The 12,640-nt window shown below is 46.4% G+C and overlaps 1 protein-coding gene across 1 annotated transcript in view; it reads right to left on the bottom strand.

Moving 5' to 3' along the window:
* The window catches only part of RBM47 (RNA binding motif protein 47), a 71,979-nt gene extending 63,195 nt beyond the window's left edge, over window positions 1-8,784 (bottom strand). Inside the window, exon 1 of the mRNA XM_072335481.1 lies at window positions 8,564-8,784. The gene's annotated coding sequence lies outside the window, so the exon portion shown is untranslated. The remainder of the gene's footprint in view (window positions 1-8,563) is intronic.
* Between the last annotated feature and the right edge of the window lie 3,856 nt (window positions 8,785-12,640).

The following is a 12,640-nucleotide window of genomic DNA, read 5'->3' on the forward strand; positions in this document are numbered from 1 at the left end:
AGAGTGTATTTTGGGAGCTGGATACGAACAGTTGAAATCTTCACAAAGTTCATGGAAACTGTGATATCCAAAGGCTTACATTCTGCTTAAATGCCATTTTTCACAGAGGATCAAATCATCTTGGAGAGGCAGGGATGCAAATCTGGGCTTCCTAAGCCTTGTGCTGGTGTCTCTCCCACAGAACCTGTCATTTGTACGCATTTCATTTTCTTCTTGTCAGGCTTGTTCTACACCCTGTTGCACGTATACAAACAATAGTGTGCGTGAGCTCAGAGGAAAACCTTTCAGCAGTGATTGACATACACAAGAGCTTTGAGAATGCAACTGTTTTGGCACAAGTTGCTTTCCAGGTAAGGATTAATGATGAATTAACAAACTGATGCCTTTTGTTTAAAAAAGGCCACGTTTCAAAATGGAGGCAGGGTTCAGATTTTTGCAGAAAGACCGTGCTTTGATTTGGAAATAGGGAAGCACAGCAAGGATTGCAACACAGAATAGATAAGATTAGATGAAGAGGAAATGCAATAGAAATGGTTTGGATCTATAGAAGCAGCAGTGAAACATTGTTCTTCTTGCACTGCTTATGTCACAGTGTTGTTTTAGGAGACATGAAGTCTGTTCTCCCCTGGTTGGAGGTAACATCTCTCTGAATTCTGGCATTGCATCTGGAACCCAGATTTGAATAATGTAGAAAGAAAGTGAAAATAACAGTCTGATTCCTTGTTCCTTCACCTTCCATGTCACTCAGCATTCTTAAACTTGGTGGAAGGGAGGTTCACCCCTTCTGCTTTCCCCTGGTACCAGCAGCTCTGTGTCCAGCCCTGTAATACTCTGACCTAGTGTGGGTATGCCATGCTCTCCAAGGAGCATGGCTGAGCAACCCTTGGCTCTGCATCACTGCAAACACCCATCCTGCTCCAGGACCAGGGAACTACACTCACAGACCCAAGATCGCTAATATACACAGACAGAAAGACCCAAGGACACGGGGGCTCCAGAAACTAGCACTTGTGCCAGAAGGTGAAGGGAGGCAGGGGAGGATGGAGAAGCAGTGAGTCAGCAGGATGGGCTGCATGCTGGCTGCCATATTGCATGCTGTGTGTGGAGTCCACCAGAGTTTCAGCCTTGTGGTTTTTAGCTGAGTTTTGCTTTGAATCCAGAGCTCAGAAAGAAAGTTGCACAATGACTACTAAGCTTATCTGATCCTCTTTGCGCTTGCCATAGATCTGGAAAGGGTTTGTCTGACCCGTTTGTGGGTGTTGTTGGGGCATGACTGCGCATGGGGGCAGATAGCCTTGTGCCTGCCCCATGGCAGCACAATTACAGCTCCAAACTACAGCAGGATCCTTTCTGATTAGAGTGCAAGACCAAAGAATATACAGTTGCCCTCATATTAAAAATATTAAGTTGTGTCCAAAGATGTGCAAACTTCCATCCCAGCTTACAGAGCACTGGGTTCCCTGCACAGTCTGTGCCTTGAGAACACACAGTATTCATGGTGAGCTCTGACCTTTACCTGATTTTCACTGTTACCAACGAGAAGTTTGATTACAAGGCTAAACTTCTAGGATTTCACAGAAGCTCTCAGGATATATGGCATTTTTTTCATAAAACTACATTTATTACTCTGCCCATCAGTAAGAATATTGCACAATCAGCAGTTTTGCTTTCATATTCTTTGGAAATCCAAATACTGTTTAAAGACAACTTACTTATTAAAACAACAGCAACAACAACCAGAAACACAACAGAACACTGTTGAGTCTATTAGAAAATTCAGAAATAAAATGCTTTATGCTAGAGGCAAGTGCATCGCTACTGTCCTTCACATATGAGCACTATGTTCTTCAACAGCCTGTCTCCCATAGCACTCCTCAAGAACACATCTCTAGTGTTTCACAAGGGAAGAGAGAAATGTATAGATTTCCTATCTATTGTTGGGAAATGATGGCATAGCGATGGAAAAGTGATACCTCAAGATCCAATCAAACATTTGGCACCCAAACACTGACAGCTGAAGGGCAGTGCTCTGGGAATTGAAAATACAACACCGAGACTCATTTGCGTTGACAGTTGTGCATATACAGAGAAGCCTACATCTGGTTAAAAGAAACAAGGTATTCCCCAAACAGCTGCAAAGTTAAATTTACTAAAACCTTATCCTCTTCACATACGGAGGTTACGAGAGCACTTGAAGCTCACCTGATGTCAGTGATAACTGATAGCAGTGTATAAGAAAGGCCACCAGGAAAAAAATGAATTAATTAATTAAAATACACCCTGGAACTGTTCCACAAGCAAAACATCTCCTTTCCCTGAGCTTTTATCATTGTGATGAGAACATCAACCACCAAGGCCAGCAGTGCCTCAGTCTAGCAATACCTAACTGTGTTTAGGACTTCTGGCAGTTCATTCTGTATCCACAAGAGCTGTAGACTTTGTACCATGCCCCATACATCATCCAGACAGGGAGCCAATGAACTTTCCCAAGGCAGGTGGCAATATGGATGGCCAGGAATTTCCACAAGAATTTTGTTGCTCAGACTCATACAGCTACCAGACAATAAAAACTTATGTCAGCTGTCAGTCTGTCTTACTGCTTTCTGAGACTGTAACTTTGTAGACAGATACTTGCAGAAAAAAAATATATATATATATCTCAAGCAAAAAACATCCTGAACTTGGAAAGGCATCTCAAAGAAGGTCTTGTGAACACCAGAGTGAGCCATGGGTCAGGGAACAGCCCAAGGGGCACCTTCACATACCAGACAGCCCAGCCACCCGTGTGGTGTCTGGAACCAGTTATTCCACGCACACCCAGCCTGACCTGGGATTCATGCAGGTAAGACAACAGTCAGTACTTCAGTGTGTGAAAGGGGCAGCTGGAAGCCTTGTTATTTTTGATTGCTCAATACAATTTGCTCCTATGGAAGTCTCTTAATTGTCCTTTGCTTGCACTCTGCAGATCTCACTCACCATCCAACATGCTCACTCAGTGCACCTGCTTGCCTGTGAGGAAACCCTGACCACATAGTACCATTAAGGTTGGAAAAGATCACCAAAAGATCACTATGATCACCAAGTCCAACTGTCAACCCCTTGCCACCATGCCCACTAACCATGTCCCTCAGTGCCATAGCTGCAATGTTTCTTGATACCTCTAGGGATGGTGACTCCACCACCTCCCTGGGCAGCCTATTCCAATGCCTCACCACTCTTTCTGAGAATTAATGTTTCCTGATGTCCAACCTGAACCTCCTCTAGCACAACTTAAGGCCAATTATAGGGACCCACCACAAAGCACTCCCTGCCTTGCAGCTCTCCTTCCTAAGCCCTGCCTAATTGCTCAGCCTTCAGGCTGAATTCAGAACTGCCAGCCATGGAACTGCAGGAGTAGCTCTGCCTGGAGGGAGCTCTGTACCAATCTTGCTCCTGGGCTATGCGGGCCCTTGGGGTGAAGACAACCTTGTCAGCACCATCTGGTTATGCCATAAAAACCCAGTAAGACACAACACAGGGCAGCAACAATAGGTGCAGATCACTTTGATCCAACCTGTGGTACTTCCAGCTTTCCATCCATCCAACATGCCTCGCCTGCTCTCACCCACTTCACAAGGCCAAGAAGTAAAGGACACATTGTACTGCAATCCCAACTGACTGAATACAGCCAACAATGAAATGTCTCTCTTGTCACAAATTTACCAGCTGCAAAGATCTTGTGAGCTTCTGGTACCTCGTTAGTACTACCTTTAATGTGAATCCTAATGGCAGAGTAGTGCTGCCTGTGAGGAGCAGCACTCACATAAAGACTTGGATACCAGAGCTGGTGAAACTGAAGTATCCACAGCCAGCAGGAATTTTATTGCCAAAAGCACACACATGACATGGACACAGACTAAGGTCACAGTAACAATGTGAATATTTTATTAAGGTGAACTGAATGTGCTCTTCTACTGTAAAACAACCTTGGGAACAGGTCTCTGCATGTGCACTCATGCCTACCTCTACCTTCCCTCCTTGCTGCTGGTGCCATTTTTCCTCAGTTGGGCACCTCTCTTCTCTCCAGCCTTGAAACCTCCCACAGTTGTGCCTTGCATGCTACCTGCCCAGACCTCATACCCACTATTTCTGTGCATCCTACAGCACACATTCCAGCTTTAAAGACCTGTTACCTACAGTCTTCTTGTGCTTCCTTCTCTCCAGGTCCTTTCCCATCTTGTTGCTTCAACAGCAAGACTTTCCAACCCTAATCAAGCATCTCCTCTCAGATTTTCCCTACTAGGGATCAGACTGTACCCAGCAGGTTGACCTTTTTCCCCACCCTCTCACTCTTTCTATGAAGATCTCTCACTTCCTCCTCCCTGCCATGTGGACACCTCCTAATCATCCAGTTCCTCCACCTTCCTCCTCTGATTCTGATTCTCTGTCTTCCTCTTTTCCTCACAATATGGAGAATTTATGTCAGTGGTTCATCTTAACCCTTACCTGCCTCACCTGCTCCCTCTTCTGCTTTGATTCCTTTCTTTCACTCAGAAATAAGCTGTTCATTTGACATGCACTTTTCAGGCTCCAGGCTCTTTACCTCCAGGCTCTTTTCCCTGCAAGTGGTCCCATTCAGCACCACCCATCAGACTCCCCCATTAGTCCCATCATTCAGCCTTCCTGTGAGGTCCAGTCCACCAGCCCTGATGACTTCTTTTTGTTTTCAACCCTCATCTTTCTACCAAGTTTAACTGACAATTCTCCTCACATTTCAAACCCTTTTGCTTTGCTTTCCCACCACTATTAACCCAACTGATGCCCCTCATCTGCTTTTGCTGCTGCCTACTCAAAGCCCAGCCACTGATTCCTGCTCAACATGCATAAAGCATGTGATATCTCATGGGTATATCCCAAATCTCTCTCATTTCTTTAGTGACAGTTACTATCCTTATGCCAGGCAGTGCACAGTTCTTGTTTGGAAGGCCTTGCTTTCAAGGTGAAGCCAAAACCTCTTGACGTTTTCTGCTTCCCTGGCCAAAATGTTGCTTGTTCTACCCATCCTCATAGTTAAAACTCCATTCTGGGCCCTTGCCCTCTTGTGATCTCCATGATAGGGACATCCTTTTCTCTGACTTTCGTAACTGCAGTCATCTTCCAAATGCTATCACAAGGGTCATTTTTGTAGCCTTATGTCTCGAGTAAACCTTTAACTTTTGTGCTTCTGTTTATCAGCTCTTAATTCTCTAAGAAATAAAATACGTTGCCCACAGCAGCATCCAGTGGCAGCACTCACCCCTCCACCGGCCAACACAGTTTACCATCCTTAGTGCTCCGCCCCTCCTTGCCCCGCTATTGCATCTCACTACTGGGTACACACAGCTCTAACACCCCAGTCAGGAACTCCAGGATTGTGACTATACAATAACTAATAACTCCCTTGCTTCTACAGTGAACTCAGCTTGCTGGTGCTGAACCTGCACCTTCAAATGGGATGAGTTCCTTTGTCCAAAAAAAAACCCCAAGCTGAAGTTTTTCAGTTTATTTCAAGGTAAAATTCAAGAATATTCACCAGTTTCTCAGGGGCAAAATGCCAGTATGAACCCTGAATGACATCACTTGGAGTGGTTCTACTGCAGGGTGGATTTCCAGATGGTTCTTGTATTGATGAATAGGATAGAGAGCATTTCATTTTGCAGTGGCTGGTAAAGCCTTGCCTGCTTTAGGAACAGCTGAAAGTTACTTTTGTCTTATGATTCTTTTATGCCACATGGCAGAGATTTCTCATGCATTTGCAGTTTTTTTCCGTGTCATGCCAAATGAGCCATCCCTACTGATTTAGCCTCTGCTATCTGACCTAGCTGGTTAAAATGCAAGATCCAGCCCCTAAGTATGTTTTGTAAACCATATGCCTTGTCTTCAAAAATACATAACAAAAAACTCTCTCTTCTTTCCAAATGAAAGCTTGCTTGTGATCATGGGAAATGAAAGGCTGGAAAGGACAAAAATGCCCTCAAATATCAGGTAGGCAGCTTTGCGGTTATTAAGAAGTTGCTTTGCTCTGTTGAGTTTACTGTGTCACCAAAACCCCAACAGCCACAGCTATACAAAGCCTACATTGTCTCTGCAAGGCTACTGAGAAGATGTTCCTGATCTTGGCAAGAGCTAGGTGTACCCAGAAGTATTTTATTGAAAGAAATAAAACCAACACAAAACACAACCAAAGAGAAATATTATTTTAGGCCTCACACTGGAAAGATAAAGTCAGAGTCTTTCCTTCTTCCAAAGTGGAGTGCAAAAATGTCCTGTTTGTAGGACTTAGAACCTTGAAAATGGCACCTAAAAATCCCCATACAAGGCATATTTCAAAGTGACTTAAGCGGGTTTGTGGGTATAGGTCATGGGTCATCTGAGGATCTAAACTCCTCACCAAGGAGACAGATACCTACACTGATATGCAGGCATGGAGATTGCCCCTCCATGATCAAACCATCAGATTTATTTCTGTGCTAAAAAGCAAATTTGATCTTTACTTTCGTCGAAGTCACTGGTGTCTGTTAATTTCAGCAGAAAGGGGATCTGGTGACTCAGGTATCTATCACCATTTCTTCACAGAAAGCACAATATTAAATTGCTTACTAAATCAGAGCATTGGTGGTTTGGAAGATCATGAACAGGCAGTCAAGACCAGCAGACTGAATGAAAAGCTGAGAGTAAGTTACTGCTTCACCCATAAGATTAAAGCATCTGCTGGAGTTTGTCACCCACAGCGCTGTGAGCACACGTGTGTTGAAGCCCCATTCCGGAGTAACCCTCAGGCCATTTCCCCTAGTAGTTCTTAAAGAAAAATAAGACATCAGTACATTTTGAATACGGTGTTGCCCAGTCCAACAACTACAGCTTCAGAACGCAGTTAAAACCATATCAATTAGTTTGACTGGTTGTCGGAGCCAATAATACATCTCTGATGGCAGAAGTAAGAATTGCCATGTAGGTTTTCTGTGATTAAATATTTTTAACAGCTACCAGCAAAGGCTGTTCTGCCTCATATCCAAGTGGATTGGGTTTTTTGTTTTGTTTTGTTTCGTTTCGTTTTCGTTTCTACAGTTTGCCCAGCTACACCCTGAAACTGTGCCCAACCCTGACAGCAGACCCCAGCGCAAGCTCTCATTGAAGCAATGCTCCCCGAAGGCTTTGCCATCTCTGCTGCTTACGTTAAATACTTTAATTCCAAGGCTCTCGACATTTTTTAATCCGCTTTATTGCAAGCAGCGCATTCCTTCACATTCTAAAACTTCAAACAAAGATTTCACGTCCCGGGCTGCCGCGATTAGCGACTGTACTGACCCGGCAGTCGGCTCCAACTGCTTCCCTAACAACCCCCATTGCGGGGCTGTGTTGTGCCGTGTCCCGGGACACCGCAGTGCCCGGCAGTGCCACAGAAAGCACCGCGGGGATGCAGGGCAGCAGCACCTGCCCTCGGCTCCAGCGGGTTAAAAAAAAAAAGCCGGAGGGAGGGAGTGGAAAACTGTGCCGGGAAGAGAACGAGGCCAAGCGCGCAAGGAGAGTGTTTGTCTCTCCGTTTATCTCCCAGACAGCTTGTTGGCCTGTCAGCCCCGCTGGCACGGGCCGGCCGGACACGCGGGCCGGCCTTATCGGAGCGCCGGGACGGGAGCGGCCTCCCGCTCCGCACTGCTCCGCCCCGAGCCCTGCGGGACCGCAGCACCCGCGGTGCCCCGGAGTTCGGCGGCTGCGGGCCGGGCCGCACCGTGCCTGGAGCTCGGAGGCACCGGCGGGCTGCTTGAGCTGCCTCTCTAGGGGGGATCCTTGCAGCCCCATCTCCCAATCCTGCCCTCTGGTGCTGAGAACGCTGGGAGGGATATCGCGGTCTGTTGGGTCCCAGCCCGCCTCAGCGTAAAGGTTTATTTTAAATTCCTAAAAGGAAACGAGCTGTGCAGATTTCCCCCTGAAACAAAACAACAACAAACTCACAGCAACTCCTTACAACGCGAATAAGAAGCCCCCGGCATTTCCCATCTAGTCACACACACTCAGCGCAAAGACGAGTCCTGACCTCCTCCCCGGCCGATCTGCGCATTGCAAACGGACATCAGAAACTTTTCCCAGGTCAGATCCTATTGCTGCGCTGCCGGCGCTGAGCAGAGCCCACCTGCCAGCCCTGAGCGTGTTGCACTCACTGCCGTGCTTTGCATAGGAAACAAGGAACAGCCAAACAAACCAAACGCTCCTTCCGAAAGGTCCTCCAGATACATCGGGGGCTGCGGATTTGCTTTGACACGGACGAAAGTCACCCTTAATTTCTGAGTTTCTCGCCCGCAGGTGACTCTCCCTGCCCACGGTTACTGCCTGCTGCTACCCCTCGTCTGCCACCTGCTCGCAGTGAGGCACGAGAAAGGACCCCCAAAACTCCTTCGCAACCCTTTCTCCTTGCCTCCCGCCCACAGAAAAATATATATATATATAGACACAGAAATAATCAACAGCCGCGTTCCCAAATGTGTAGTCTGAACAAACTTCTGTCCCGCTCCGCTGCCCTCCCGACGGAGCAAAACGCGGCACCTACCTGCAGCCCCGCCGACGCCGGCACCATCCGGGGAGGGCGAAGCCGTGGGGCAGCGATCTAGCGCATTGTCCCTCCGGCCCCGCTGCTAAGTGAGAGTTGAGCAACTCCTCGCAACGCTACCGCTCGCAGCAACAGCCGATCCGAGCCTCCTCTCTTGGCTCAATGTACTTTTTTTTTTTTTTTTTTTTTCTTTTTGAGAAGTAAGACGTGGGGAGAGCCCCGCGCTCAGCAGCTCAGCCAAAGCCCCTGCGCTAAGCCGCACATTCCTGCGCGAAGCGGAGCGGCGCGGAGATGGGGCTGGACTGGGACCGGGGTTGGGCTGAGACTGGGGCTGGGCTGGGACTGGGGAGCGCTCGCCTCTTCCCCTCTGCGGAGCTCAGCGCACTCCCGGACCCCGGGGAGTAAAAGCCGGGATCTCCCCCAGCTCCGGGGAGGTTTTATGTTTTTTTGTCGTCCCCCCCTCTCCTCCCCGCGCTCACAGTAGCGAGGTTGTCTCTTGGCTACTCCCTGCCCCAAACTCACCAAACCAGATTCTTACTCCCAACACCTTCCCGTAAATCTGAAGTGAAACGTTACCCCGCGCTGAGCCCTGCCTGGCGCCCGGCCAGTGCATTCCTCTTGTTCCAGGAGGGCAGATGAAAAAAAATAGAGGGAAACCTGTAGAGATGCAAAGGCTGGAAGGAAGGAAGCGAACTTCTAGGGCAGCTTTACTGAAAATATTGCGGGAGGTAGAGATTCTATTTGATCTTTAAAGGCTAAAACGGCACCTTTATTTATTTATTTATTTATTTATTTATTTATTTATTTATTTATTTATTTATGGCTACTGTCAGGCCGGAGAAATCTCCCCTTCGGCCATCCGCATCCCTCAGGTGGACGGAGGTTTGAAGACAAGCCGCAGGAGCGCATCGCCGCAGCCAGCAGAGCTGGGGGAGAAGCCCTCGTGCTGCTTGCATTCTCTCAGCAGCGCTCAGAGTTGTGCCACATTCTACCATTTTCTGGCCGGAGGTTACATCTGGTTTTAGGGAAGGGACAGAAGAGAAACTAGTTTGTAACAACAGCGGCCGAGCCTTCATTTAAACTCTGTGGGATCCGTTTGCCCTCTGCCTTGAATGCCTACAGAAACAAGGGAGCCGGACTGCAACCTTGGCCATCCCTTTGCTGTCTGCACCTGGCTGTGGGCTTTGATGCACAGGAACAGAGCACAAGACCTATTTATGGTAGATAGAACCAACCAGCAGAGATCCAATTCAGTTTGTGAATAAACAAACTGGAACTGGAAGCACACATCATCCAATTTTTGTTGTAAGTAGTAATTCCTGCTTGCATAATCACAGAGTGTTAAGAAAAAAAAAGGTTTCAGCTTCTCACTGAGGTAACTTATATTCAAATACCACTCTTTTTTTGCTGTCAGAAAGCTTAATACAGGCAATTTGTATATATGCAAATAGACCAACATTTCCCATAAATAGTCATATAAAAATCTTTTTTCTTTGTTTGTTTACCTGCATATGATATTCCTGCAGCTTACTGTTGATTTCCCCCCCCCCAATTAGCTTCTGTGAGTTATGGCCAGGCAGGGGGACGTGATCATAGAATCATAGAATGGTTGGGTTAGAAGGGACCCAAAGGATCGTTGAGTTCCAACTCCACTGCCACAGGTAGGGCTGCCAACTCCCACATTTAATACTAGACCAGGTTGCCCAGGGCCCCATCCAAGCTGGGCTTAAACACCTCCAGGGATGGGGCATCCACAGCCTTTTTGGGCAGCCTGTTCCAGCACTTAACCTCTCCTGTGACCCAGGAGAGCAAAGCCCCCAGCAAGCAGGTCGGCAGTCCTGAAAGTCCCATCTTTAAATATATAGTAGTGTGGACAAAAGCAGTGATACAAATTAATTCTTCTCAATTCCTGTTATTTTTTATAAGAACTCTTCTCAATCCTTCTTTTGAAAGAAATACTCAGAGCTGAATATACAGTATACTGCTTTAGTACTATTCTATAATCTACAGTTTTTGAAAGCAGTTTGCCCTTCTAAATGTATATTCACCTAACTGCAATTTATATATATATTTATTAATTTATTTATTTTCCAGATGAGAAAACTCCCATTGGCTTTACCTAAGCCACCCCCATTGGCTTTACCTAAGCCAGCCACACTTGACTCCCTAGGGAAGTTTTGCTTTGGGTAGGAACAGAAGAATCAAACCACTGCGGGTATAACAAAGCCAAACAGCCAAATATTGCAAAGTTCAAGTGAGCAGTGTGTTCCCTTCCAACTATCATCATTCAAAAGCTGATAAAGGGATGCAATTCCAGTGTTAGCAAATGGGGCAAGAATAAAAAAATCTTTCAGAACTTACCAGTATCAGTGTGCAAATAATCATGGGGGAAATTGCCATCAAGTGCTTGAAATGAGAACTCAGTATTAGCTGCAAACATTATCTAAAGAAAAATAGTCCAGAAAAGCAAATGGACTGTCTCAGCAGTCATGACATCTCTGAAGTATTCTAGCATCATCTTCCTCAAAAACCTGGTCCAGTTGTCTGACAGCAAGGCCTTCTCACAATGTTCTTGTCTGATAAGTGTGCCCAGGCTGTCTGCCATATATAGGGACAGCTAACACTCCATTTGCTCTGCTCAGGGAAGCAGGAGCTGTAGGCAGAGGGGCTTTTTTGCCAACACATGCATATTGTTTCTTTTAAATTAGATTCTTCATTAAAATACAACACATGATATAGAAAATGGGAAGAAATAAGAACGTGCCATCCAGGAAGCAGCTCTATTACTGTGAGCTTTGGCTGCACCAGCACAGAACCAACTTCTATAAGGCACGCTGTTAGAAGTTCAGCTCTTTGACTGATGTATCCCAGTCCAAAAAATGCAAGAGTAGTTCTAGCCAGAATGCTGGAAAACAAAAACTTCCCCTTGTTCTACCAGCTGTGCCAGCCATCCTACTACAGGTCATCCTTCCACTGCTGGGCAGGCTGGGGAGACTGCAGTTCCCTCTATGAAGGCGAGTTCATACCTTTGTTTCTGGTGGAGGCTTCGGGTTGGGTTTGCTTTGAAGTTACCAAAGATAAAAGAGTTTATCATTTTCCCTAGCTCAGTTCAGCTGCAGGTAAAGGAGTTACAGCATGGGGTTTCCAGCTAGAGCAAATGCCAGGCAACAGCTCACCTGACAATCGAAATACAGGTAGCACCCACTCTTTCTATGTGACAGACACTTACCATAGCCCCACATGAGATTGCAAGGCACCACACCTGCCTCATACCTGAGCAGGTGTACGGATGTACATGATACATCTGCACACAGCTCTTTAATGGGCATCAAGACTAGAGCAGTAGTGCCACACGAGACACAGTGCTGGTGGCAATAAGCGCAGTATTTCATATCATGCTTGGGTTTACAGATCCCAATTCAAATAAAGGGCAAGTGTTGCCAGGTAGTTCTTGAAGCCCACTTTCCTTTCTGTGTGTACACCTGTCCAAATGACAGCAGTGATTCAGGAAAGTCTCTTAGAATCACCACAGAACCATCATAGAATTGTTTGAGTTGGAAGGGATACTTAAAGGTCATCTGATCCAACTCCTCTGAAATGAACAGGGACATTCACAGGTAGATCAGGTTGCTCGAGCTCCATCCAGCCTGACCTTGAATGTCTCCAGGGGTGGGGCATCCACCACCTCACTGGGTAACCTGTGCCAGTGCCTCGCCATCCTTGCTGTAAAAAACGTTTCCTTATATTTAACTCTCCCTTCCTTGTATCCAACTTATCTTGTATCCAGCTTATCTTTACCATCAGGCGCTGGACCTACTACAGGATGAGGTGGGATGAAAGCATTTCATTGTGTTCACCGAGTGTTTTAGGTCTGTTCTAAGTTTATGTTTAATCTAAAGTTTAACATCAGATCTAATTGATCTACTGAGTCTTTTTTTTTCATATCAGAATACTTTTTTCTCTCTCTGTGAGTCCCAGCCTCTCAGCTGACATAACGTTTTAACAGGCTGTGAGCTCTTTACATAGGAAGGGAATAGCTGCAGTTTTCTGCAGCACCCCCAGTCTGTGGGTTAAAAC

Source organism: Excalfactoria chinensis, chromosome 4, assembly GCF_039878825.1.
Source record: "Excalfactoria chinensis isolate bCotChi1 chromosome 4, bCotChi1.hap2, whole genome shotgun sequence".
NCBI lineage: Eukaryota > Metazoa > Chordata > Aves > Galliformes > Phasianidae > Excalfactoria > Excalfactoria chinensis.